The following is a 13,879-nucleotide window of genomic DNA, read 5'->3' on the forward strand; positions in this document are numbered from 1 at the left end:
TCACGGATAAGGAATGAGGGATTGGGCGCATCGTACCTGAGCATCAATCTTTACAAATGATGATCCAATAATCGAATGTCATACTCGTAGAGATGAGCATAGAAAGAAAACAGTTACATACATCACAGTCACAAATAACTCATTTATTTGTGACAAACAGCAATAAATAAGAGGAACTATGTTGTAATTTTAGTGATGCAGATGCCAGGACATCAATAACCGTTGCACATCTCGACTACCAATTGCTGCTAATTAAAATTTGAGGAAAAAGTTTTCATAGTATAAAAGATGCAGAGTCTCGAGCGCAAGTTCCGTGTGCAAAATTATCCCCTCGAATGTTTCCAGACTGGCATAATTTTCGCCTCGCTGGCGCTGAATATAAAGTAGAGAGTTTTCCGATAGATTCAAGATAGAGTCAGAATTAAAATCTGCATTGATGAACTTTGTGAGGCACGGAACGGCGACGCGAAAAATGAAATGAGGCCATAACAAACTCCGATTAATTCGATGCTACTTAAATTAAATCTTTTCTTTTAGTGGGTTGGTAAGTTGATCTCATCACTCGGTACTGAATAATGAAGTGGAACAATGACGGTTCGAATTTTAACGAAGAGTTGTGATAGAGAGTTGTTATAGGGAGTTGTGATAGAGAGTTGTGATAGAAAGTTATGATAGAGTTGTGATAGGGAGTTGTGATAGAGAGTTGTGATAGAGAGTTGTGATAGAGAGTTGTAATAGGGAGTTGTGATGGAAAGTTGTGATAGAGAGTTGTGATAGGGAGTTGCGATAGAGAGTTGTGATAGAGATTTAAGAGATGAGAGTTTTGATAGAGATTTTGATAGAGAGTGGTGATAGAGATTTTGATAGAGAGTGGTGATAGAGAGCTGTGATAGAGAGTTGTGGTAGAGAGTTGTGATAGAGAGTTGTGATAGAGTTGTGATAGAGTTGTGATAGAGAGTTGCGATAGAGAATTGTGATAGAGAGTTGTGGTAGAAAGTAGTGATAGAGAGTTGTGATAGAGAGTTGTGATAGAAAGTTGTGATAGAGAGTTGTGATAGAGAGTTGTGATAGAGAGTTGTGACAGAGAGTTGTGATAGAGAGATATGATAAAGATTTGTGATTGGGAGATGTGATCGAGAGTTGTGATAGAGAGTTGTGATAGAGAGTTGTGATAGAGAGTTGTGATAGAGAGTTGTGATAGAGAGTTGTGATAGAGAGTTGTATGCAAATGCAATCCACGGAAAAGTCGCAGTACGGGAGTCGGTAAGAATTTAGGCTGCTGTTGTGACAAAAAAAGAGGCACGCATTGCATGGATAACATCTAGGCAGTACAATTATGATTTAGGTTGCTAATGTGTATCGAACCGACCTAAAGTATTCGAATGATCGGTCACGTCACATCAACAGTTTAGATTGACATCGCCGCCTCACCCATCAATGAACGGACGCTATCTATTTGCATGTTGTAAGACGCTTCCCTATTGGTTATTGGGCAAGGTTTCGCGCAGGACGAGATTTAAAAAGCAAATGATATAGCTAACGTTTATATATTTGAAGTTAAACGATAAACAACAAAAATTAAGAAATCGTTCGCGACAAAAGACAAATCAGATGCGCAATGACAAATCAGATGCTCAAGAGAACTATTTATTGACGAATCAGATGCGAAAGGAGAGGCTATAACAGAGAGTTTTACGAGACAAGTGCGTGGTCCTAGAAACAGCAAATACAAACAATTATAAATACTACAAAACTATTATTTTGCTCCACAGTATCACAGTAGGGAACATTTTATTAATTCACGCCACAAAGCCACAACTTTCCTCTGGGTCTGAATCATAAAACTAAAACAAAGAAGTCGGTACGTCCGTCAGGATCAGCAGCCTAAGACAGACGCTAACAAAATTTGAAGGCCAGTTCAGAGGTTTCGGTCAAAATTTAAGTAAACGAAATTTTCAACATAATTTACTATACTGTGACTGAACACATGGCACAGTCTAAGAGTAGCTACGCGGTTTGGGAATCGGGGCTGATTTAGGTTGCTAGTGGCTGAACACATGGTACACAGTTCATGGGTAACTACGAAGTACGGAGATCGAAGCAGATTTAGGTCGCTATTGGCTGAACACTTGGCACACAGTTCATGGGTAACTACGAAGAACGGTGTTCAGAACTGATTCATGTCGCTATTGGCTGAACACATGACACGCAATTTATGGGTAACCACAGAATACGGAGCTCGGAGCAGATTTAAATCGCTAATGGCTGAACACCTGACACACAATTCATGGGTAACTACGAAGTACGGAGCTCGGAGCTAATTTATTTCGCTATCGGTTGGACACATGCCACACAATTTATGGGTAACTATGAAGTACGGACCTCAGAGCTGATTTAGGTTGCTAGTGGCTAGAGAGTTGTGATAGAGAATTAAGGAAGTAAGTTGTGATAGAGAGTTGTGATGGAGATTTGGAGAGTTGAGTTAGAGAGTTGAGATAGAGAGTTGTGATAGAGTCGTGATAGAGAGTTGTGATAGAGAGTTGTGATAGAGAGTTGTGATAGTGTTGTGATAGAGAGTTCTCAATGGGAGTTTTGATAGAGAATTGTAATATATAGTTGTGATAGAGTATTGTGATAAAGAGTTGTGATAGAGTATTGAGATAGAGAGTTGTGATAGAGAGTTGTGAAAGAGAGTTGTGAAAGAGAGTTGTGATAGAGAGTTGTGATAGAGAGTTGTGATTGAGAGTTGTGATAGAGAATTATGATAGAGTGTTGTGATAGAGAATTGTGATAGAGAGTTGTGATTGAGAGTTGTGAAAGAGAGTTGTGATAGAGAGTTGTGATAGAGAGTTGTGATTGAGAGTTGTGATAGAGAATTATGATAGAGTGTTGTGATAGAGTATTGTGATAAATATTTGCGTATCCAATAAATCGAACGCGACAAGAGACAATTCAGATGTGCAATGACAAATCAGATGCTCAAGAGAACTTTTAATTGACAAATCAGATGCGAAAGGAGAAGCTATATCTGGGAGTTTTACGAGACAAGTGCGTGGTCCTGGAAACAGAAAATACAAAAATTATAATCACGACAAAACAAATATTTTGCACTCCAGTATCACAGTAGGAAACATTTTATTAATTCTAGCCAAAAAGCCACAATTTTCTCTGCGTCTGAGTCATAAACCTAAAATAGAGAAGCCAGCACGTCCGTCAGATTCAGCAGCCTAAGACTGACGCTAACAAATATTGAAGGCCAGTTCAGACGTTTCGGTCTAAATTTACGAACACAATTTTCAACTTACTTTACAATACTGCGACTAAACACATGGCACAGTCTAAAAGTAACTACGCGATATGGGAATCGGGGCTGATATATGTCGCTATTAGCTGAACACATGGCACACAATTTATGGGTAACCACAGAATATGGAACACAAAGCAGATTAAAATCGCCATTGGCTGAACACATGGCACATAGTTCATGGGTAACTACGAAGTACGGAACTCTGAGCAGATTTATATCGCTATTGGCTGAACACATGGCACACAATTTATGGGTAACCACAGAATATGGAACACAAAGCAGATTTAAATCGCTATTTGCTAAACACATGGTACATAGTTCATGGGTAACTGCGAAGTACGGAACTCTGAGCAGATTTATATCGCTATTGGCTGAACACATGGCACACAGTTCATGTGTAACTGCGAAGTACGGAGCTCGGAGCTGATTTATGTCGCTATTGCTTGAACACATGGCTAAGTCTCAGAGTAACGACGCGGTAAGGGAGTGGGGGGCTGATTTAGGTTGCTAGTGGCTGAACACATGGCACACAGTTCATGGGTAACTACGAAGTACGGAACTCGGAGCTAATTTATGTCGCTATCGGTTGAACACATAACACACAATTTATGGGTAACTGCGAAGTACGGAGCTAGGTAAACATTTAGGTTGCTAGTGGCTAGAGAGTTGTAATAGAGAGATGAGATAGAGAGTTTGGATAGAGAGTTGCGATAGAGAGTTGAGATAGAGAGTTGTGATAGAGAGTTGTGATAGAGAGTTGTGATAGAGAGTTGTGATGGAGATGGATAATTGTAATAGAGAGATGTGGTGGAGAGTTGTGATAGAGAGTTGCGATAGAGTTGTGATAGAGAGTTGCGATAGAGTTGTGATAGAGAGTTTTGATAGAGAGTTGTGATGGAGAGTTGTGATAGAGAGACATGCAATCCACGGGTACCTGCTCAGTACGGGGGTCGGTAAGAATTTAGGCTGCTATAGTGACAAAAAAAACAAATGGTACGCATTCCAGGGGAAACAACTAGGCTGTACGACACTGATTTAGGTTGCTAATGTGTGTCGAACCGACCTAAAGTATTGGAATGATCGGTCACGTCACTTCAACAGTTTAGATTGACATCCTCGCCTCACCCATCAATGAACGTCGCTATTTGCAATTTTTAAGACGCTTCCCTATTGGTTATTAGGCAAGGTTTCAGGCATGACGATAGAGAGTTGTGTAACGCAAATAACGTAGCTAACGTTTATATATTTAAAATTGAACGATAAAGAACAAAAATTAAGAAATCGAACGCGACAAAAGATAAATCGCTGCGCAATGACAAATCAGATGCGAAAGGAGAGGAACAGGAAGTTTTAAGAGACAAGTGAGTGGTCATAGAAACAGAAAATACAAGAAATATAAACACGACATAACTAATATTTTGCTCCCCAGTATCACAGTAGAGAACATTTTATTCATTAATTCTAGCCACAAAGCCACAATTTTCCTCTGCGGCTGAGTCATAATATTAAAACATATGAGCCAGTACGTCCGTCAGGATCTGCAGCGTAAGACTGACGCCAACCAAATTTGAAGGCCAATTCGGAATTTTCGGTATAAATTTCAGTAATATGAAATTTTCAACCTTCTTTTCCATAGTGTGACTGAACACATGGCACAGTCTAAGAGTAAACTACGCGATATGGGGATCGGTGCTGATTTAGGTTGCGAGTGGCTGAACACGTGATTCAAGGGTAACTATGAAGTACGGGGCTCGAAGCAGATTTAGGTCGCTATTGGCTGAACACATGGCAAACAGGTAATGGGTAACTACGAAGTACGGGGCGCGGAACTGATTTATGTCGCTATTGGCTGAACACATGGTACACAATTTATGGGTAACCGCAAAGTACATGGCTCGGAGCAGATTTAGGTCGCTATTGGCTGAACACATGGCTCACAGTTCATGGGTAACTACGGAGCTCGGAGCTGATTTATGTCGCTATTGGTTGATCACATGGCACACAATTTATGGGTAACTGCGAAGTACGGAGCTCAGAGCTGATTTAGGTTGCTAGTGGCTAGAGAGTTGTGATAGAGAGCTGTGATAGGGAGTTGTGGTAGAGAGTTGAGTTAGAGAGTTGAGTTAGAGAGTTGAGTTAAAGAGTTGAGATAGAGAGTTTTGACAGAGAGTTGTGATAGAGTCGGGATAGAGAGTTGTGATAGAGAGTTGTGATAGAGAGTTGTGATAGAGAGTTGTGATAAGGAAATGTGTTAGAGTGTTGAAATAGAGAGTTGTGAAAGAAAGTTGTGATGGAGAGTTGTGATAGAGTTGTGATAAAGAGTTATGATAGAGAATTGTGATGGAGAGTTGTGATAGAGAGTTGTGATAGATAGTTGTGATAGAGAGTTGTGGCAGAGAGTTGTGATAGAGAGTTGTGATAGAGTTGTGATAGAGAGTTGTTATAGAGAGTTTTTTACCCGTGGCAAAGTACGGGGGTTGGTGCTGAAAGAGAAATTTGTGATAAATCAAAGTAGAAGTAGAGGCCAAGTGACAACCGAATATCCTCTGCATACATCACATATTTTAGACCCAACTTTCTGCGTATCCTCGATTCCTAACAAGCTGGAAATTATTGGCCAGTAAAACATTAGGGAAGTCCAAATATGCAAACTTCATTACAGCAAACAATTACTCCAAATGGCAAGTGAAAAATAAAAAAAAAACTTTTAATGAATTGTAAAGCACATTACGAATTTACAAATTCGGGAAATCTACGTGACGTACTTTCTTTCATTCAAATGCATTCGGCATAAAATTTTATTGCAAGTAAATTTTTCACTACCCAGCGCGGTATAAGTTCAGAAAATGTTCTGCACCAACCAATCATTTTTCGATAAAGTTCGATGAAACACACTAAAATATCCGCTGATTGGAGGTCGCGCAGTGAGGACGCAATCGCCGCGTCTCTTCATTAAAATTTTAATTGATCGCCGCCGCAGCAACAGCGCCGCGCCCTGCGCACTTGGGGGACGAAGGCAATAACGGACGCCGCTACACAAGCATTAACTGAGTGTGAGTGAACTGACTGGATCTGAGTGAACTGACTGGATGTGAGTGAACTGACTGGATGTGAGTGAACTAACTTGATAAGAAGAATAAGATGAATGGGAGCTAAGGTTCTTTATTTCGATAACTGCCACCACAGAAAACGTCGACATTACACATTTAAGGAAAAAATATGCCGTAGCACTCCGCGACCTTTTTATTACAGCAAATTTCACGTTCAATCGAGATGACTGATGCAGTGAGACTGAGACACCAGAAACTTGCACTCAAACGTCACCAGAAAATGACACCAGTTCGACGAATCCTCCAAATATGTAAGCGAAGTTTTCGAGTAAAGTCTTGCATGCGGTATCGAACTTTTTACAATTTACAATAGTAGAATTGCATAAAAAATAGGCTTATCTTGGTGCTGAACATAGAAGGAGGCTGTCGCTTATTCTTTGTTCAAGTTGAATTAAGCGCTGTCATCCAGTCTCGCTAGTGTAACCTTTGCTGTAAACCTGAGCTGTGGCAGCAGCAGCTAAGGAGGCTCTTTGATAGGACTTAAATTTGTCAAAGTGAGGCTGTGTTGAGGGATGTTGGTCTGTTGAATTGCATGTCTAGCTATTTCATCGTATGTTTATTGTGTTTTCTTGTTTCTTAGTCAAGTATTTTTTCATGTTAATGATGGTTTGTTTGCGGTAAGTGTCCGGTGTTCTTAATGGCGGTTGAGGCATTTTTTGTGTGTTGATGCACTGAGTGCCTCAACTGAGTTGATGCACACAAACCATCATTAACATAAAAACTACACTTGACCAAGAAACAAGAAAACACCACAAACATACGATGAAATAGCTAAACATGCATTCTGAGCAGGTCGTATGGTGGCGGTGCATAGGTGAGTGCACTCAAACAAATAACCGTACCAACGCATTCTGGCTTGCGACAAAAGCGTTCGGCACAGGCGCGTAAAAAAACTCCTCGGGCAGCCGGTGCGCGCTTTTGTTGGATTTAGCGCTTACAGTGATGTTGCCTCACGGCACAGACCGACGGAAAATAAGGCAACAAGTGATACATACTTTTATTTTTACTTTATACTTTTTATATACTTTATATTTTTTTAAATATTATACAATTTTATTAAACATCATAAGAATTTTTTCCACAGACAGAACATTTTAAAGATTTGAGATAACTTTAAGTTCAAATTAAAGTATTCAACAAAACAAGAGTAATAACTCATATGCTAGATATGGCCTAGGCTTTAATCGCCCTCTTCATGATACTATGAAGTAAAACAAGGAGGGAAATAAAAATGTATTGCATCGATTGGTGTATAAAATTAAATAAATTATTGAAATTCCTACAATGCTCGTCACAGCACAGCTCTCTGAACATGACCCATCAATTTAATGTATGACCGGATTTCATTATACATGCCTAATCAGGACAGTTACAGTACATGAACATCTTATTACAATGAGCTGCATTTATTAAATACCATACTTAATATTTCCGACTCTATCTATTCATTCCCTCTTAACCTTCCGCCGGAAAAACCATTCGACCGTAGCAGGATTCAAACCAGTGAACGCTTCAGACCGCGCGACGCCTAAGCCAACTTGACCACGGTAGCTCGCATGCTTTTAAAATTGACATTAGCATAACTTTCTACATCATGACTCAATGAATGGTACTTTTGTGCCAAAATTTTCTTGATACCATTTATTTCTGCTATTCTTTATTTCTGCTAAACTCACCATCATCAACCAGCAACACTTACAGGTTGCGCGCTATCGCAGTCTTGCGTAACTGCTTGCATGACAATTAATCGACGTTGTACGAGGTGTTGGTGTTCAAACATTCCTCGCACCGCCAATTAATACTTGAATTTAGTTCTTATAAGTAGAATTATTATTATATTATATTATTATATTATAATAATATAATAATAATATAATATTATTATATTATTATAATATAATATAATTATATTATATTATTATATTATTATTATATTATTATAGAAGCTCGTCTATGATATCATAAGCTCCAGGTTAATCTTTTGGCGCACCTCCTACACCCACGGCTGTATGTCTCAGATCCACAAACCCGTCTCTGTATTCGCAGCAAAACAAACACTAATTAACTAAACACTAGCATGTGAATGTGGTACTTGCGTTTAATAACTATTACATGATATTTTCAACTTACAATATTGCCACTTTTATAACATTGATATTTAGACCAAAAACAATGTTATTATCTGTTTAATATAAAATCTTTAAAACTGACTGTGATCATGTCCTGCACATGAATTGAGTTTTGCAGTCGTGTGATCTCGTCTGTCTTTAATTTCTGTCGGCGTCCCTCCCACCTAAGTTTTTGTCTAACAAATATAGTTCATTTGGATCGGAGGTTTGCGGGAATAATGAGTTGATCATATAGAATCGCGACATCAGGAATCCTTAATCCCTAATATAATCATCCTGAATCCTGTCATCTTGAATCCCTTCCCGAATCCCGATTTTCCATATCCAAATTCAAGTCTCTGATGTTCAATGGGGAACCAAGTATTTTACTTTTGAATAAAATTTACGAACGCCCAAGTAAAAATTACATTTCAGTTGTTTTTAATTCATACCCGGCGCCCCTATTTGCTATGCCTCACTAATCCCACGAATTAAGGACAACATTTCAGACCAAAGTAATATCGCTACACGACCGGTATAGTGGATACGCGCTCGTATGGCCTCTGTATGTTTTAAAGAGCCGATCGTTCAATAACCTAAGCAATGCAATCTGATGCAAGGTTTTTGTTTCATTCTTACGAAAATATGGTAAAAAGAAGAAGATTTTTACTTAGGGATTTCTTTCCATATTTTTGTATGTAATCTTCAGTGCCCGGCTTATGCCCGGATAAACGCGTAATTTTATGCATAGCTCGGTGCCCCGCTAGCTGAGATTGCAAGCGCTGTGATATACAAACGTCGCGCTGGGCAATGCATTCCATGAACTATTCCTGTCAACAAAATAATAAATATCCTTGTACGTAAGCCCAAATTATAACCAATAATACTTTTCATTAACATCATCCTCGCGAAATGATTTCCGGCAGTTGTAAAATGTCAGTAATTCGTCACATAAGTACAAGTATTGTCCCATGAGACAGTAATTGGTCGCCTTACTATTTTAGCAATCGTTAATTAGAGAGCGTTGGCCCCATGGATGAATTTATGTCGCTCTGACAGCGGTCAGTGCAACGTCAAGGACGCAAGGCGTGCGAATTATGTACGAGTCGGAATCGAAGTCTTCTCTAGTGGGAAATTCCCCACCGTTATTTAGATTATTTCTCTCTTCAACATTGTTTCATGCGAATAAGATCATACGTTCAAATTTAATCTAGAGTAAATTTATTGTTATAGTAACTTATGTCGTAGCTAGCCAGGTTTCTAGAAACTAGAGTTTGCACTAACAGACAATCGCATGCATACTTACACTGGCACACCTGTGTTGTGGGATCCACCCAGTCGTCCTCCGCCGCAGCTTCCACCCAGTCGTCCGCAGCTTCCCCCAGTGGGATCCACCCAGTCGTCCGCCGCCGCAGCTTCACCAGCAATCAACCCTATGCTATATTATCTTCCTGAACTTATCTGCCATTGTTATGAGAGCTGGGTTTAATTTTTGAGTGTATGTGTGTGTTTTGCTTCACACTTCAATTATCCTGTTGATTTATTCACCGTCGACTTTAATTATTCAATAATTCAATTGCGGCTCTAACTTAAGCTCATGCATTTATAAAGTTTTTACCAAATTGCCTTAAAGTTTATCTTACTGAATGAACTAGTCTTCAATTGTTCTCCCTTTATTTATTTCCACTAATTATGGAAATTCAACTATTCCACTAATTTCTTCTCTTTCCTAAAAATTATTTCTTCCCATAAGTGCGTTAGCGCACCGTGTGGCAACTTAAACTCTGGTGTGCTTATTCAGCTTAGTTTAATTTCACTCCCTAATTTTTATTTTTGATTTTTACGTGAAATTCTATTCCTCATTTATTCAAACTAACACTTCCTCGCAGCATGAAGCACACTGCTGTTGTTTGGCTGGTGGTGGCGCGGCCGTTTTCGTCTTGCCCCAATTCGCAGCGTTGGTTATATGCGTTGTCGCAGCCCCAGTTATATGTATCAATTGCCTGCTTCTTACCCATGACGTAACGGTGGTTAAAAATTCAAATTTCAAACTGAAGCCACTACTTATGAATTAAAAAACGCTTCTAATGATTAGAACTAGTTTTACTACGTGAATTACCATTGTATGAAATTTGTCACATACTTTATCTGTCTATTTTAGGCCCACCAAAAGGAGGTGGCTGCGTGCGAACAAACAACATGCACGGCCGCTTCTCGATATCAATTCCTACTTGAACTCTCGAGCGCACATCGCCGATATCGACGAGTCTGTTATCTCCAGGAGAGCTTTTAGAGCGAAAACAGTAATAAAGTATAATTTATTAGGGAGGATGAAGTTGGGCAGTCTTGCTTCAACTCTAAGGAGCATTGCTCGGTACTGTGCGCGAATGCAGCGACATGTTTCACGTTCAGTCGTACAGCCTCTGTGCACTACTTTTCGTGATCATATTTACTCATATGATAAGTTTTTTGCCTGCACAAAGGCAAGAAACATGAGCGTCACACGCCAGATTTTACATATGCTTGTATGACGGAACCCGAATTCTGTGAAATATTTTTTTAGAACGTAGTATTGGCTGGACTTGTATGATCCGAATTTATTATAAGATTAGAGTTTGATGTTATATATTACGACATTACAATGAGACTAAGTAATGCGAGTGTATTTTGATTTTGAAACAGCGACATTCAATCTTGTTTAACTGTGATATTATTTTGTTAATTCATAGGATTTAGTCATTAGCGTCTTGGGACGGGACTGAATTTTGAAGCTCCAACGTGATTGGTCGAGTTGCTGCTAGCCTCGCGTTGGGGCCCGTTTATTCCCCTAGGTAGTCTTGGACGATGCAGAGCTCGGTCTCTTTAGAATTAGTTTAGGATTATTCGACTATTAACTTGTCACTAATTTGCCAAATGATTAAAATTATGGTTACTTTATTGCATTGTATTATATTATCTTCTTTTGTACCTGAATTGCGAAGCTAGTCCGTAAACGAGGTATTGTGGCGAGGTTATTTTAGCCGAGTTACCCCTTGCGGGCAAGTTGTGTGTGCTCAGTGGTACTGGGTTGGGGTTGCAGACGTTTCGCTGCGAATTTAGGAAGAAAGCCAGATGGGCTTCCAAAATAAAACTCCACTGTAGTACTGGATATATCTCTTAAAGAGATCCACTAGCGGACTTATAACGGCGTAGGTGGCGTTCTTGGCTAGTTCCTGACTAGCCAAGCTAGTCAGGAGCTAGACGGCTAGTACCCGTGCAGAGCACCTCTCGAGTTGTGGGGGCTAATAACCTCCGCATTCGAGTATATTTATTAGCGTTCTGGTGCAACTTCTGCTTTACCGTTCGCGTCTCCCGTGTCGTGGGAATTAATACCTTCCACGCTCGGGAGTAATCGGAACTTGGTAGGGCATTGGGGGCTCGTACCCCACATCATTGCATTGGTTATCGGCATTGTGTTGCAGCTCGTACCTGTACCCTTGCTGTCCGTTTCTGTGTTCTTGGCAGTGCATTAGGGCTCGAACCCCTGATCATTGCATTGGCTGTCGCCATCGTGGTGCAGCTCGTAAAGATCACCAATATTCTACGAAAAGTTCCTCGTTTTCATTCCTTTTCTCTCCAACGCAAGGGAATTTAGAGCCGGACCACAGAGTGACTCTAGCTAGCCCTTGTGTTGAAACCAATACGGAAGTCACCGTCAAGTCGGCTCGCTACCCATAATTATTTAGACTTCGCGGTGGTGTTTCCGATTACACTTGATAGCAACTACTACCAGTTCTTGAGCAGCGCACTTTTTCATGTACTGAAAAGATAACAAAGGGCCAGAACGGTTTATGAGTAGAGAACGATCAGGTGCTAAGAGACTCCTAATACTGTTTTTTTCAGTGTGAGAAATTTCTTAAATGAGTTCTTCTTAAATAAATTCTCGTGCCTTCAACATGACCCTAACCGCCCCATAATTTTGACTGGATGGTGAACAGGAAATATTGTAAACGACGTTTTCCAGTTTGGCTGCAGACGACAAAATGGAAGTTTTACATGATCTGTGATGGCCTACAACTCTAGCTGATTTTGTGCGACTTAGACAGACACAAATGGTCTTCTTTTGAAGGTCTTAACGATGTACTCGTGATAAGCAATGGTCGGTCTGCACTGCCAAATGTAGTCGCTGATGGAGCGCTTAGTGCAAGATGAAGCCACGCAGGGACCGGCGGCAAATCGTTGGCCATTCATCGCCCGCCTTTAAATCACAGCCAATTTTCTTACGAGGCTCGCAGTGGCTTTCATTTCCTTGTTCTGCTGGGGATGTTTGGAGTGCAGGCAAGCTTGGAGTGCGGCCAACATCACGAGGCGGCGGTCACATTTCTTCGTTTGTGAAAAATCGGTCCAAATTATGGGCGAGTTATGGGCGAGTTATGGGCGAGTTATGGGCGCGCGAAGCGTCTTTTGGCCAGCAACTGCTCCTTGCATCAGCTCACCGGACACACTGGGTCAGGTATGATGTGGTGCGCCATGTGCTGTGTCATGTGTCATGTGATGCGCCATGTGTCACGTGCTGTGTCATGTGTCATGTGCTGTGTCATGTGCTGTGTCATGTGCTGTGTCATGTGCTGTGTCATGTGCTGTGTCATGTGCTATGTCATGTGTCGTGTGGTGCGTCATGTGCTTGTAACTTACTGGGTTATGTTTTTTGAGACCGGATTTTGGAGTGTGATGTGGTTCATTTTGTTAAGTGTAAGGGTGTATTATAAGTGTATTATATTAAGTGTATTATATATATAATAATGTCTTATTATGTCTACTCTTCCCAGTTTCGAACTTCAATTAAGCCTCTAAACTACGGCCCTCACCTACGCTGCTAACTTACGGCCCTCATGTTGTCTCCTAAGACTCTCACTCCGACCCTCTGCCAGTACCTGCAGTTACGACCCTGGGCTATGATCCTCCTGGGCTTGCCACATGCCCTCAAATTTCCATCGGCTCCCCTCGGTCGGTACCACTGCCGCGTTTCGTTTATTTCTCTTTTCCACGACGGAATTCCGGTGCCGAATCTCGGCCAACATGAAAGGGAAATTTGTGACTAGGTCTCGAGGGACAGGCCTGCGCTCCAGACGGCCGCTGATAAAAAGAGGAACTTTGAGTCAAAATCGTGACTGCACGGTACGGAAAACTTGATATTAGAATAAAATCCGATTTACGTCTGAGTTAATGGCAGTAAAATTTCATGACAAAATGTGATGGCATTGACAAAAGTTACGATCGCTTATGGTCTTTCTCTTTATACTCACTTTAAAATATTGTTCTACTATCCAACTCCAATCAAACTTTTCCAACAACACGTCTTTGAAACAATTTCT

Source organism: Hyalella azteca, unplaced genomic scaffold, assembly GCF_000764305.2.
Source record: "Hyalella azteca isolate HAZT.00-mixed unplaced genomic scaffold, Hazt_2.0.2 contig8119, whole genome shotgun sequence".
NCBI classification, from domain to species: Eukaryota; Metazoa; Arthropoda; class Malacostraca; order Amphipoda; family Hyalellidae; genus Hyalella; species Hyalella azteca.